Source organism: Macaca nemestrina, chromosome 16, assembly GCF_043159975.1.
Source record: "Macaca nemestrina isolate mMacNem1 chromosome 16, mMacNem.hap1, whole genome shotgun sequence".
Classification (NCBI taxonomy): domain Eukaryota; kingdom Metazoa; phylum Chordata; class Mammalia; order Primates; family Cercopithecidae; genus Macaca; species Macaca nemestrina.
The window spans coordinates 73,459,410-73,471,649 of NC_092140.1; the positions used below are offsets into that span (position 1 = coordinate 73,459,410).

A 12,240-nucleotide genomic window follows, 5' to 3' on the forward strand; every position below is an offset into this window, starting at 1 on the left:
TGGTTGGCCTACAAATTTCAAACACCTCCCTCCACATTCACCGGAGCCAATTCCAAATTGCTTAAAATAAATCTCTCATGTATTTGTGTGCACATATAAAGTCCTATTGGTCTTGTTCCCTGATTGATAAACAGAAGGGAAATAACATATTTGATATGTATCTGCTATGTGTCTGGAATCATGCTAAGCAAGTTACATATATTAACTCATGTGTGGAGGTAAAGATTTTTATAACCACCATGCAAAATTGTCTAATTTATATTATTCAATTGTCATAAAAGACTCTTCCAAATATCCTTGAGCCATCTCTCATCCTCCCTCACCAAGAACTGCATAATGTGGTGACCAATCATAAATACTACTTCTACCCTAGGAGAAGAGTTCAAACACAGCAGAAGGCAAATGAATGAACACAGGCCTACAGGAGTTTGAAGCCTACTATAAAAATGAAAAAGAAAACTCCTTGATAGTCTTCTATAAAACATAATATTCAAGAATGAAACATAGAAAGTAAACACTGTGTACTGCTAAATATTTAAAAATATAAAAAACTGCTACACAGATTCCATTTTAAGATATGCAGTTTCACACTTTCTAGAGGGGAAAAATAGGAATAATGTAAAATGCTATATAAAAAAGGAAGCACTTTGCAATTTATATATTCTCTGAGGTCAATTCCCATAAATTTCCAAAAAAAGAAAGAATCCAAGTGCCTAGTTAGAGAGGAAACGAAAGAGGTGGAGTGGTTTGCATGCCATTATACATTTGCCTGAAGCATAAACCACATTTTACTTTATTCCAGGGAGAATAGAGCCTGGCTAAAAGATGCAGATGAAAGATTTTAAAATCAACAGCATAATTGGGATATGCTTTGGCGCATTTTTCCCAAAGAAATATAGATATATTTTACCCTCTGATCAACCTAGCATAGGCTATTAGACCCTAGCATAGGCTATTAGACCTTAGCATAGGCTATTGGACCCCAGGCTGTGATCTCTTTGTAGTTTCTTCTTAAATAGGAGTAAGTACCTAGCAGCGGCACAATAATATCCACAACTACAACAAAACAAACAACAATATGAATAATAACAACAGCCATCATTAATTGAGGAATGGTTTTGTGGATTCTATTTTATTTTTTAAGACATTCTACAAATCAATAGCATATAAACTTCAATTAAAAAGTGGTAAACGGCAATGAAAACAGCATAAAAATACAATTTACATCAAATCTAGGGGAAAAAAAGTGCAACCTTGCTAATAAATAAGGGGAATTAAAACAGGACTCCATTTCCATCATTTTTTTGTTTTATTTTGTTTTGTTTTGTTTTGTTTGTTTGTTTGAGATGGAGTTTCACTCTTGCTGCCCAGGCTGGAGTGCAATGGTACAATCTCAGCTCCCTGTAACCTCCGCCCTGAGTTGAAGTGATTCTCCTGCCTCAGCCTCCTAGAGTAGCTGGGATTATAGGCAGCCACCGCCATGCCCAACTAATTTTTGTATTTTTAGTACGGATGAAGTTTTGTCACGTTGGCCAGTCTGGTCTCAAACTCCTGACCTCAGGTGATCCACCCACCTCAGCCTCCCAAAGTGCTGGGATTACAGGCATGAGTCACCGTGCCTGGCCATTTGTTTGTTTTTTAATGAAAATATTCAAAGGAGAGGGAAACAGGCTCCCATCCATCACTAAGTATTAGAAACTAGTAAAACCTCTCTGGAGGACAATTTGGCAACTGGGACTAAAGCCTTCATAATGTGCATACTGTTTGACCTAGAAATTTCTTTTCTTTAAACTTATCTTCAGGAATGATAAATGTGTACAAAGACTTATGTATAAAGATATTTATCCCAGTATTTACAGAAGTGAAAACATGAATATAACTTAAATGCATTAAACAGATATTTAATAAAAGTATTCTGGCACGACCAAATGATGGAATATTGTCCAGGCCAAAACAACATGCTTTAGCAAAATATTTAGCAGTAAAGAAAAATATTAAAATATTTTCAAGTGAAAAATAAATATAAAGGGATGTTATAATTCTAGTGATTGTGGCTTTGCACAACACACTTAGTTTTCACTGGGCCTCTATTTCATTATCTTTGAAATAAGAAGCCTGGTCTGAACGAGGGCTGAGATCTGTTTCACATCCCCAGTGCTAAGGTTCAACATTTTTTGGTTTTGACTAGAAAAGTTTCCTTCTACATTTAAGAGATAGCTAATGGCTTCTGGCACATTCAGCTCTAGGCCAGATCTAATATTACTCCATCAGTAGGTGCCACTAATTCTAACTATACAAATTTTATTTCAAGTGAAAGCCAGTTTAAACAGGTAGGGGGGATAGACAGCATCATCCTTTGAGCAGGAGTTGATGTTGTGGTCTGGAGGCAGAATTTCCTCCTTTTCTAGGTAATCTCAATTTTTAATCCTAAGGACTTTCAACTGATTAGATGGGGCCTGCCCATATAATCTACAGTAATCTCCTCTACCTAACATCAACTAATGGTAGATGTTGACCACATCTATAAAATAGCTTCCCGGTAACACCTAGATTAGACTTAGATTAAATAATTAGGTGCTGTAGCCCAGCCAAGTTGACACATATGACTATTTTTCTCCTGACACCAGGCTGCAATCAGTCAGTCCCTTTAAAGCGACACAAATTTTGCTTGGACTTGCAAGTAAGAAAGAAAATGGATTGAAGAGGAGTAGAAAGAGAAGCGATATTTTTAAATGGGTAGGTCTTGAGAGAGGTAAATTTATTCAAAAATGTGCAATGGGACATATGGAACTGAGAGTTTTGGGGGTGGGAGGGACAGGGTTGTACTCTGAATAATTTGAATCACCAGGAAGGCAATGTGCATGTACCAAGAGAATGGAGATGTTATGTGAGAAAATGGAACCTGGAGGAGGGAAAAGAAGTACTAACAGCCTACTGGCATTTTGTTTGATGGTTAGAATGGTAACATTAAGCCCTGGTGTTCATCTCCTGCTGCCTTCACCGGTCTACTGTGGGCTGCCAATGCCTGCTCTAGGCTAATGAAGTGTATGTTGCCTCCATTAACAGGAAAAGTCAGAGTTTCTTTTAAAATAAACGTACCAGTTTAATAAGAAAGAAAATGATAGCCCATGATCACCATTTAGGTTTCAGGCACACAGATAAATGTCATTTGAGTTTTGAACCCTAGGAATTGATTAGGAATATGCTCTTTTTTATAATTTCAAAGTTAAGCGATTTAGCATATCCTTGCCTGCTCAGCAAAACACATTCCATTCTTCTATATCCAACAATCTGCCAGCAGAACTCCCCTATTTATCTAGCTAACCACCCTTTCAAAACCATTTATCAAGGGCCTACTGTTTCATTAAACAGTGAAAAACTTAAAATTTTAGAATCAATCTTGACGTTCACCTCCTGTCTATTCTACACCACATATAATAAGACTTCCTATACACTGCCAAAGTGATTGATTATTGATTATCATGTTTTTCTCTTTTATTATAAACTCCTAAATCTCCCCTTCCCAATAGTTTCTCCTTTGAGTACCAGGAAACTCTTCAGAAAGCGAAGTTTGTACATTTCACTGTCCTACTCAAAAAGTTTCCACAGTTCCTCTTTTTTTTAATAGAATACACTTTATTTTCTTTATCAGAGACTTCAAAGCACTTCTTATCTAGAACTACCTCCCATTTTTTCCATTTAATGTATACTCCAGTTTGAATACATTCTGAGATTTTCTGCCTAGATGCCTTTGCTCAGGCTGTTTCTTACCAGAATGGCTATTCAACCTTAGCCCAGTAATCCGTATTCCGTATATAAGTCAGTCATTTTTTTCAACGCAAGTGGAAGAAATTGAGCCAAAACTATCCTACACATAAAAGCAAAATTGTTGGCTTATGTGCTAGAAAACTCCAGAAGTACAAAACAGCTTCAGGCCTAAGCACAGATCTGGTTTTAGGTTTTCAATCTATCTCATTTCTTTATGTGAGCTTTACTTTCAGGCAGTTTCCCTGTATGTGGTGACTGATTAGTAAAATTACCATGTAAGAAGACAGAGGAGGGAGATCAGAGTAGACATCTAAACATATGAATATGGGTAACTGGAGCCTTTCCTTTGCTTGTGTCTGTAGCCACTTTGCAGGGCCTAGAGGCTGTTTTCCACTCAGCTTCTATTACCAATTATCAGCCTTTGTGTAAAGAACTCTGCCATGACTGTGACACAGCAGGCCTAGGCATTTGCTCTGGCCTTTCCTTGCTGTGTTAAATCCACATACCCTCGTGTGTAAACCAATATGTTTACTTTAGAAAGTCATGATTTGAGAAGTTGCACATAGTTTAAAATGCAAGTTAGAACAAAGCAAATGGTCTGAATTATTTAAAACAAGCCTTACCAAGACAATTGCTATCACTTATTTCTGTAGTTTTTCTAACTCAACTGATGAAAAACGATTCCGTTTTCAAAAATTTCATGCTGTCATTTGGTTACCTTGCCACTAGGTGAAAGACATTTATAAGGATCATGATCATACTGTGCAAACCATAAAACATAAGCCCTAGGCGTATTTCACTGACGTCTTAAAAATTTTGAGACTCACTGCCTGAACTTTGAAGTGAGCCATTCAGTGTCTTCCCTTGTTGGGGGAAATGTATACGTGTGTGTGTGTATGTGTGTGTGCTTACTTTAAGTAATCACTGAATCACCACTAAATAAAAAATTAAAGGTAGAAGAGTCTAGATTTGATAATTTCCTCACTATTTCTTACCTGTCTTTGAACTCGTATTGGAGCCCAAGGTCCACCTCAGTAGCTTATCCTTGATATCTCTCCTGGCTCAGCACCAGTGCCCCTCCGTTGCTTATCTCTCCACTGCTGGATTATGTCTCCCTGGCCATACACGCCTGTGTTACCTACTTGGTCACTGCAAGATAATCAAAAGAGAAGGATTTATTTTTGCCTTTTCATGAAGTCATAAAATTTTCATTTGGAGATCTCTTAAAGCTATCCTAATCCATCTACTTATCATTGATAAAATTAGGCCTGGAGAGGGCAGGGGATTCTTCTATCAGCATTTAGCTAGCTAGCCGTCAGGCAGGAACTAGGACCATCAATTTTAGGAAACAAAGTTACACATAGCTCAAGCTAAAAGTGCTAAATAGCTGATGGGAGGAGGAAATGAAAACAGTAAATACGAAAGTGACATCATACTGGTTAAAGGAAATTAACCCCAGTACCATTGTGGTTGTCATTCACCTGTTCCACCTTATCAGTGTCTCCTCTCCTTCTAGGCCAGGGGTTCCCAATGCCTGGGCCACACACCGGTACCGGTTTGTGGCCTGTTAGGAACCGGGCTGCACAGTAGGAGGTGAACATTACCGCCTGAGCTCCGCCTCCTGTCAGGTCAGTGGCAGCATTAGATTTTCATGGGAGTGTGAACCCTACTGTGAACTGCTCAGGAGGGGGATCTAGGTTGTGCGCTCCTTATAAGAATATAACCAATGCCTGATAATCTGAGGTTAACAGTTTCAGTGCCAAAAAGGTTGGGGACGGCTGTTCTACACTCTTGGCAGGATTGCGCTTCTTGCTTTCCCAATGGCTGGGTGAGGCCATGTGACTGTTTCTCTGCATTGAGCTGGGAGTGGAAGTGAAATGTAGCCCATCACCTGGGCCAATGACTGAACGCGATAGACCATAATACTTGTTCTTCCTATTCCCATTGAGTTGTAAGCAGCCCTTCCGCTGCTCCCAGTGCAGGCGCTTCTACCACCAAGCCGGCAGCCTGCTGACACACCAGAAGGCCCATATCATGGGGCTGTACCCCTGCTCCCTCTGCCCCAACCTGCTGTCTTTTAAGAACCACAGCAGGACCAGGACCCACAGGGACCCCAAGCACCACCACTGCAGCATCTGTGGCAAGGCCTTCCGGACAGCTGCCGGGCAGGAGGGCCATGGGCGGGTCCATGCACCCCGGGAGGGGCCTTTCACCAGCCCCCACGGTCCTCGCCACTTCTGCCGCACAAACGGCTTCATGCAGCACCAGCAGCAGCTCCAGGAGGAGTGGACAGTGGCAGGTTCTGGAGCCCCAGTGGTACCAGCGGCAGGCAGAGGGGACTTGTCATTGCTCCCTCCACCCACCCCCAAGACCCTATTTCTGGGCCCTTCATCCCAGTGGCCTGCAGACCTCAGCTTCTCCCTCTGAACTTCAAGTTTCCAAAGATCAGAATCTGGGGGAGGGGGCGCATGCAAAGAGGGGCTTGATCTCCACGTTTTCTCAGGAGCAGTTCGGGCTCCCTATCTCTTCTCCTCTCCCCTTGCGAAGAGGACCAAGATCTGGCCTCCTTCCCAAGAAGACGGTGGTGTGCTCTTCGCGTCCCTGTCCTTGAAGGACCTCCTTCCCCCAGCCTTTGTCACCATGCTCTTCCCAGTGCCAGCCTCTGCCAAGATACCAGGCCATCCTCACCAGCCAGATTGCAACACCAGGGAGAGGGAATGCAGAGCACCATGGGTGGGAAAACTCTCTGTGGAAGGGAGCCTTTTGCTACAATTTGTAACTTATTGTCTAAAGTCTATTTTGTAACAATTTATTTAAGTTTGAAAAAAAAAATGAAAATTGCTGCACTCCCAAAAAAGAAATTTTCAAAACAAAACAACAAATATATCTCAAGATAGTCCCATAAGAATACAACGGACCTAAAAATTCTTATTATCTGGTGTCATTTTAGCCCTCGTTAACATTTTAGCGCAATACATTACTCATGCATTTGTGGCGATGCTGCTGTAAACAAACCTACTGTACTACCGGTCATATAAAAGTCTGGCACATACTATTGTGTACAATACAATCGTACACTTGATAATGACAATAAATACCTATGCTAATGGTTTATACATTTACTATACTATAATTTTATCATTATTTTAGAGTGAATAATTTTTATAATTCCAATTATTACAAAGTTCACTATAAAACAGCCTCAGGCAGGTCTTGCAGGAGGTATCCAGAAGGCCTTGTTATCAGAGAAGATGACAGCTCCATGTGTGTTAGTGCCCCCTGAAGACGTTTCAGTGGGACAAGATGTGGAGGTGGAAGACAGCGTCATTGATGATTCTGACCCTAAGCCTAGGCTAATGTGTGTGTGTGTGTCTTTGTTTTTAACAAAAACAGTTTTGAAAGTAAAAAATAAATATTTTTAAAAATAGAAAAAAAGTTTATGGAATAAAGATATAAAGAAAATTTTTTTAACTGTACAATGTGTTTCTGTTTTAAGCTAAGTGTTATTACAAGAGTCAAAACTTTTAAAAAAAATTTACAGTAAGTTAAGGCTAACTTATTAAAGAATGAAAAATATTTGTATAAGTTTAGTGTAGCCTATGTGCAGTGTTTATAAAGTCTACGGTAGTCTACAGTAATGTCCTAGGCCTTCATGTTCACTCACGTTCACTCACTGACTCACCCAGAACAACTTCCAATCCTGCAAGCGCCATTCATGGTAGGTACCGTATGCAGGTGTACCATCTTTTATCTTTTATGCCATATTTTTACTGTAACTTTTCTATGTTTAGATAGCCTTAGAGACCCAAATAATTACCATTATGTTACAATTGGCCACAGTATTCAGTACAGTAACATGCTGCACAGTTTGTAGCCTAGAAGCCATAGGCTATGCTACATGGCCTAGGTGTATAGTAGGCTATGGCATCTAGGTTTGTGTAAATATACTCTTAAAAATGTTCAAACCATGATGAAATCACCTAATGATGCTTTTCCCAGGACATATCCTTGTCCTTTAAGAGGTGCATGACCATACAATCATCATGCTGCTACATAGTGTTTTGTTGTTTTGTTTTGTTGCTTTGTTTTGTTTTGACAGTCTCATTCTGTCTCCCAGGCTGAAGTGCAGTGGTACAACCTAGGCTCACTGCAACCTCCACCTCCCGAGTTCAAGTGGTTCTCCTGCCTCAGCCTCCCAAGCAGCTAGAACTAAAGGCACACACCACCACTCCCAGCTAATTTTTGTATTTTTAGTAGAGATGGGGTTTTGCAAAGTTAGCCAGGCTGGCCTCGAACTCCTGACCTCAAGTGATCCACCTACCTCAGCCTCCCAAAGTGCTGGGATTACAGGCATGAGCCACCACACCCAGCCTATAGTTTTTGACTTTATTTCTTATCTGGCATTTGCAAAGAAAGGAAGTAGGAACAATAAAAGTAGAGAGTTTGAGTCAATGCCGCATTTTGGATCCGAACTACAGTTCTGTCACTTACTGTGTGGCCTTCAGAAAGTTACTTAACCTCTCTGGGCCTTGGTTTCCCAGAAATTAGTGATAATACATTTGAAAGGGTCATTATGAAGATATATCAAGCATGCCACACTATCCTGAAGCTTTTCAGTTACTCAATTAACTGCTGTTTCTTACTACTGCCATTAGAAACCAGTTCTTCAGGTTCCCAAGCCACTGCTCTCTGCATGGCACCATCTTATCTCACATTCTCTATCTTACAACTCCTGCTTCTGTTCTGAATGTGTAACAGACAGGGAAGAAATGGCATCATATTTCTAAGAGTGTTAACCTGACACCACCACACCACCACTCCTACCCTGCTCAAATCGTTCATCAATCAGTAAACTCAGTTTTTGAATTTTTTTCTTTTCTTGGATACTCAAATTTCAGAACTAGAACTATATGTGATTCTGGTTGCATTTAAAAATTATTTAGGTCAGCAAAGATTAAATGTTATTACTAATGGCTTGAGATAGGCTAGTAGGGTGACCAAGATTTCCTTTGGAAACCTTTCTTCAATGAGCAAATTTTCTTTTATATAGAAAAATACAATTTGAACAAGATTTTTACCAGAAATTTAATTTAAACAGAGATAAGCTCATAAAGAGATATGAAAGTGATGCAGGATTTTTCTCTTGGCCCCTTTGCCAGACTCCCAGCAGGGGTGCCCCGTCTACTCGGCCCACTGTGCTCAGCCCCTTACAGGAGGGAGCATGTGAGCAAGTGAGTGTGGGATCTGGCCAGCCACTCCAAGCACTGACATAGAAGCAAGCACCGTGCAAGGTCTGTGGCCAGAGCAGGCATGTTGCCTCGAGGGGAACACAGCAGTACCCAGTCAAGGGTTCCTGTGACCCTGAAGCCCTAGAGATGGTGTTAGTGAGCTAATTACCTCTTTAGTTCCACTGTCCACAGTCCGATGGACAGCAGTGTGTTAGTAGCTCAGTCAGCCCCTGTCCCCGTTGTGCGAGGCAGCTGCCCTCTACTGACAAGAACAAAAGGACAGTATCACAGCCTTTCTGGGTACCCACACCCTGTGGGTCCCAAGCTTTTGTCCAGCATCCAAGAAGAATGAGGATATGCTGACAATCAAAGAGTGAGCAAGGCAGGGAGTTTTATTGAGTGATGAAACAGCTTTCCATGAAGAGGGGACACGGGAGTTGTCCCCCTACCTGAAGGCAGGAAAGTCCCCCCGGGTGGCTGAGTCCAGGGCTTTTATGGGCTCAGAATAGGGGAAGGGCAGGCCATTGGTAGTATTGGAAAAGGCAACATTTGATCAGTTAAAAGGCATTATTCAGAAAGAATCAATGGGGAAAGGGCAGGCAAATAGGAGCAGAAGTTCTCACTCTGGGTCACAGGTTTCATTAGGGACCAGCAGTCTGGTCTTTCAGCCTTCAGGCTGTGTTTTGGCTTGAAGGTGGGGTTTCACCAGGAACCCCCCATCATCTGCTTAGGCATTTGTCTGCCTTCCATCACTATCAAAACGAGGTACATTTTATTGGCTATAAAAGAACGAGAAGATGTCCAGTTAATAAGTGTTGCCACCCAGAAAAGAGGAATGGATTCAAGTGATCAACTTAATGATGAAACAAAAATCATGGATTTGACCTCTTGAGATTTAAAGGTCTAAATTGCCTTGAAAGTGATTACCAAAACCATTTCAGCTCACTCACTTTTTTGGGCAACAGAATTTGCACTGACTGATTTTGCTGTTATTGATAGGACACTGTCATATCAATATGACATATGGCACCTTCACAGAACAGGAATAGAGCACCTTCTTACAATAAGTATTGAGTTCCTTTGGTGAAAAGTCTCCTGTGTACACATTGTGTTGGGTGTTCTAATTTCATGCCTGTCTCTTGTTAAGCCCACTCTTAACAATTTAGTCACTGGACTCCAAGTTTATTTTCGTGGATAATTTAGATTATATCTTCACATGTTAGATATTTCTAACTGAATTGTATTAGATTGCTTTCTCCCCACCTCAGTTAAATTTCTGTTCATTCGAGTTATTTAAAATGAACTGTGAGTTGTAAAAACTAAGCAACTAAGTGACCAATTAATAGGATGTCACGTTAAACATTTCCTTCCACAGAGTAGAATGTCCTTAAAATAAAACCATTTCTCCCTATGTCTCTTGGGGATACAGAGAAGAAAATTGAGTAAGTATGGATTCATGAAACTTTTTTTTTATTCACATTCTGACCAAGGCTGTCAGGAGGTAGGACATGTCTACGACACTTAGGGAGATCACATGTCCTCAGGGAGAGTTTAACTGATATATACACAAATTCTTCCCCCATGACTTAACTTCTGTCACATAAACCACCCAGATTTCTCCCAAGACCTCCCACTATTCTCTCTACCACTGGGGATAGTGGGGGACAACTATTTACTTCATTTACATAACATTTTAACATGATACCACCCAGAAGATGGATCCATGGTAGAGATCAGCTAAGATTTAAGATTTACTTCATTGTACGTGAAATGTGTGCTGTAAGTACTGTTCCTTCTGCAACTGCAAGAATACAAATATGGTATTGTCTTTTTCTTCTCCCTATTATATACGCTTCTTCACAAGTGCCAATTTAGCATAGTTTCTCTAAATTTTACTCACTTAACTCAGTTTATTCCCCTCCAAGATGATTGATAATTTCTGTTTGTCCAACACAATAGCTTTCCTCATTTTAACCATATTGCCATTCAACACTTTCAGACATAGCAATAATATGGCATTCCCCAAATAAAACATTGTTCTGGAAATGTTAACATGTGTTCTGGGGGGAGGGAGATAGTCATTGGTTTTGGGAAAGCTTGGAAAATGTTGGATTAAAGATTTTTAAAATGTCTTTATTGCAGGTCTTTTCAGAGTCTTTACACTGTTATGTGCATCGTAAAGTGCATAAAGAGGAATATAGAACATATAATCCCATATACTCTATGACCATGGTTCTCTTTTTTAACCTAGCTGTCACAGAATCATTGCATATGGAAAACAGTGCTAAGTTCAACAGCAGTTAGTTCAGGATTACTAAGTAACACTCCATAAAATAGCCCTATTAATGACCTGTATGGCAGTCTTTTTGCTACGGCTATCGTATTTATTTATACTATTCCTTATACCAAAAAAAAAAACTTATTATGACTTCAAACGTGATTTAAAATACCATAAAATAAAAACTAAATTAAAACAGAGACATCAGAGTGCAAAAATATGGAAATAATGCTAAAGTAAAGCCAGAGTGTAAAAAAAAAAAAAAAAAAAAAACATAAAAATTTATTCTAGAAAGTCCAATCCTACACAAAAGCTAATGGGGGTCAAAATTGCTCTGAGCTTATAGTCAAATCTAAAAGAGAAAAACAATTCATTATAACATTTATAATTGTCCTGTAAGATCAAAAGGTACCAGATGCTTTGGAAAGGCATAAAATTTCCTGGTCCTATGGGCTGAAAAATGTTCTCTTTTGGCTCTTTTTAAAAGAGACAATGTGTGATTTAGCAAAATGATTTCCAAATCCAGCTACATATTAAAAATCACTTGGGAAGGAGCATAAAATACATCTTCTCAGTGCCAACCACGAAGTGACTGAAGTAATACTTTTAATATGGTCCCTAGGTGATTCTCCAACCAACCTGCAAGATCAGAAGTCAGGAGCTCCTATTTTAATAAGCAATGTCTTACAAATGGCCATGTTACAGTTGCTTGAGAAGTTACCTTAGCCCAAGATTTCACCTCCACAAGAAAACATAAACTTGGTCAATATCTTACTTGAAGTTATTCTTTTCATGTATTTTCTGTTGTCCCATTGTTCAATAGCAGAGGAATCTTTTATAAATTAAAATTATATTTGAGCCCTACTTCTCTGAAAGCCTGTGATTCCATTACCCAATTGAAGTATTCAATAAAGTCAGTGAATATTTATTTGGAAAACACTCAGCTACAATAAAACACAACTTAAA

General features: G+C 39.7%; 1 pseudogene; it reads right to left on the minus strand.

The window, feature by feature from the left end:
• Positions 1-12,240, minus strand: part of LOC105485603 (protocadherin-8-like) — a 347,750-nt pseudogene that overhangs the window by 118,909 nt on the left and 216,601 nt on the right.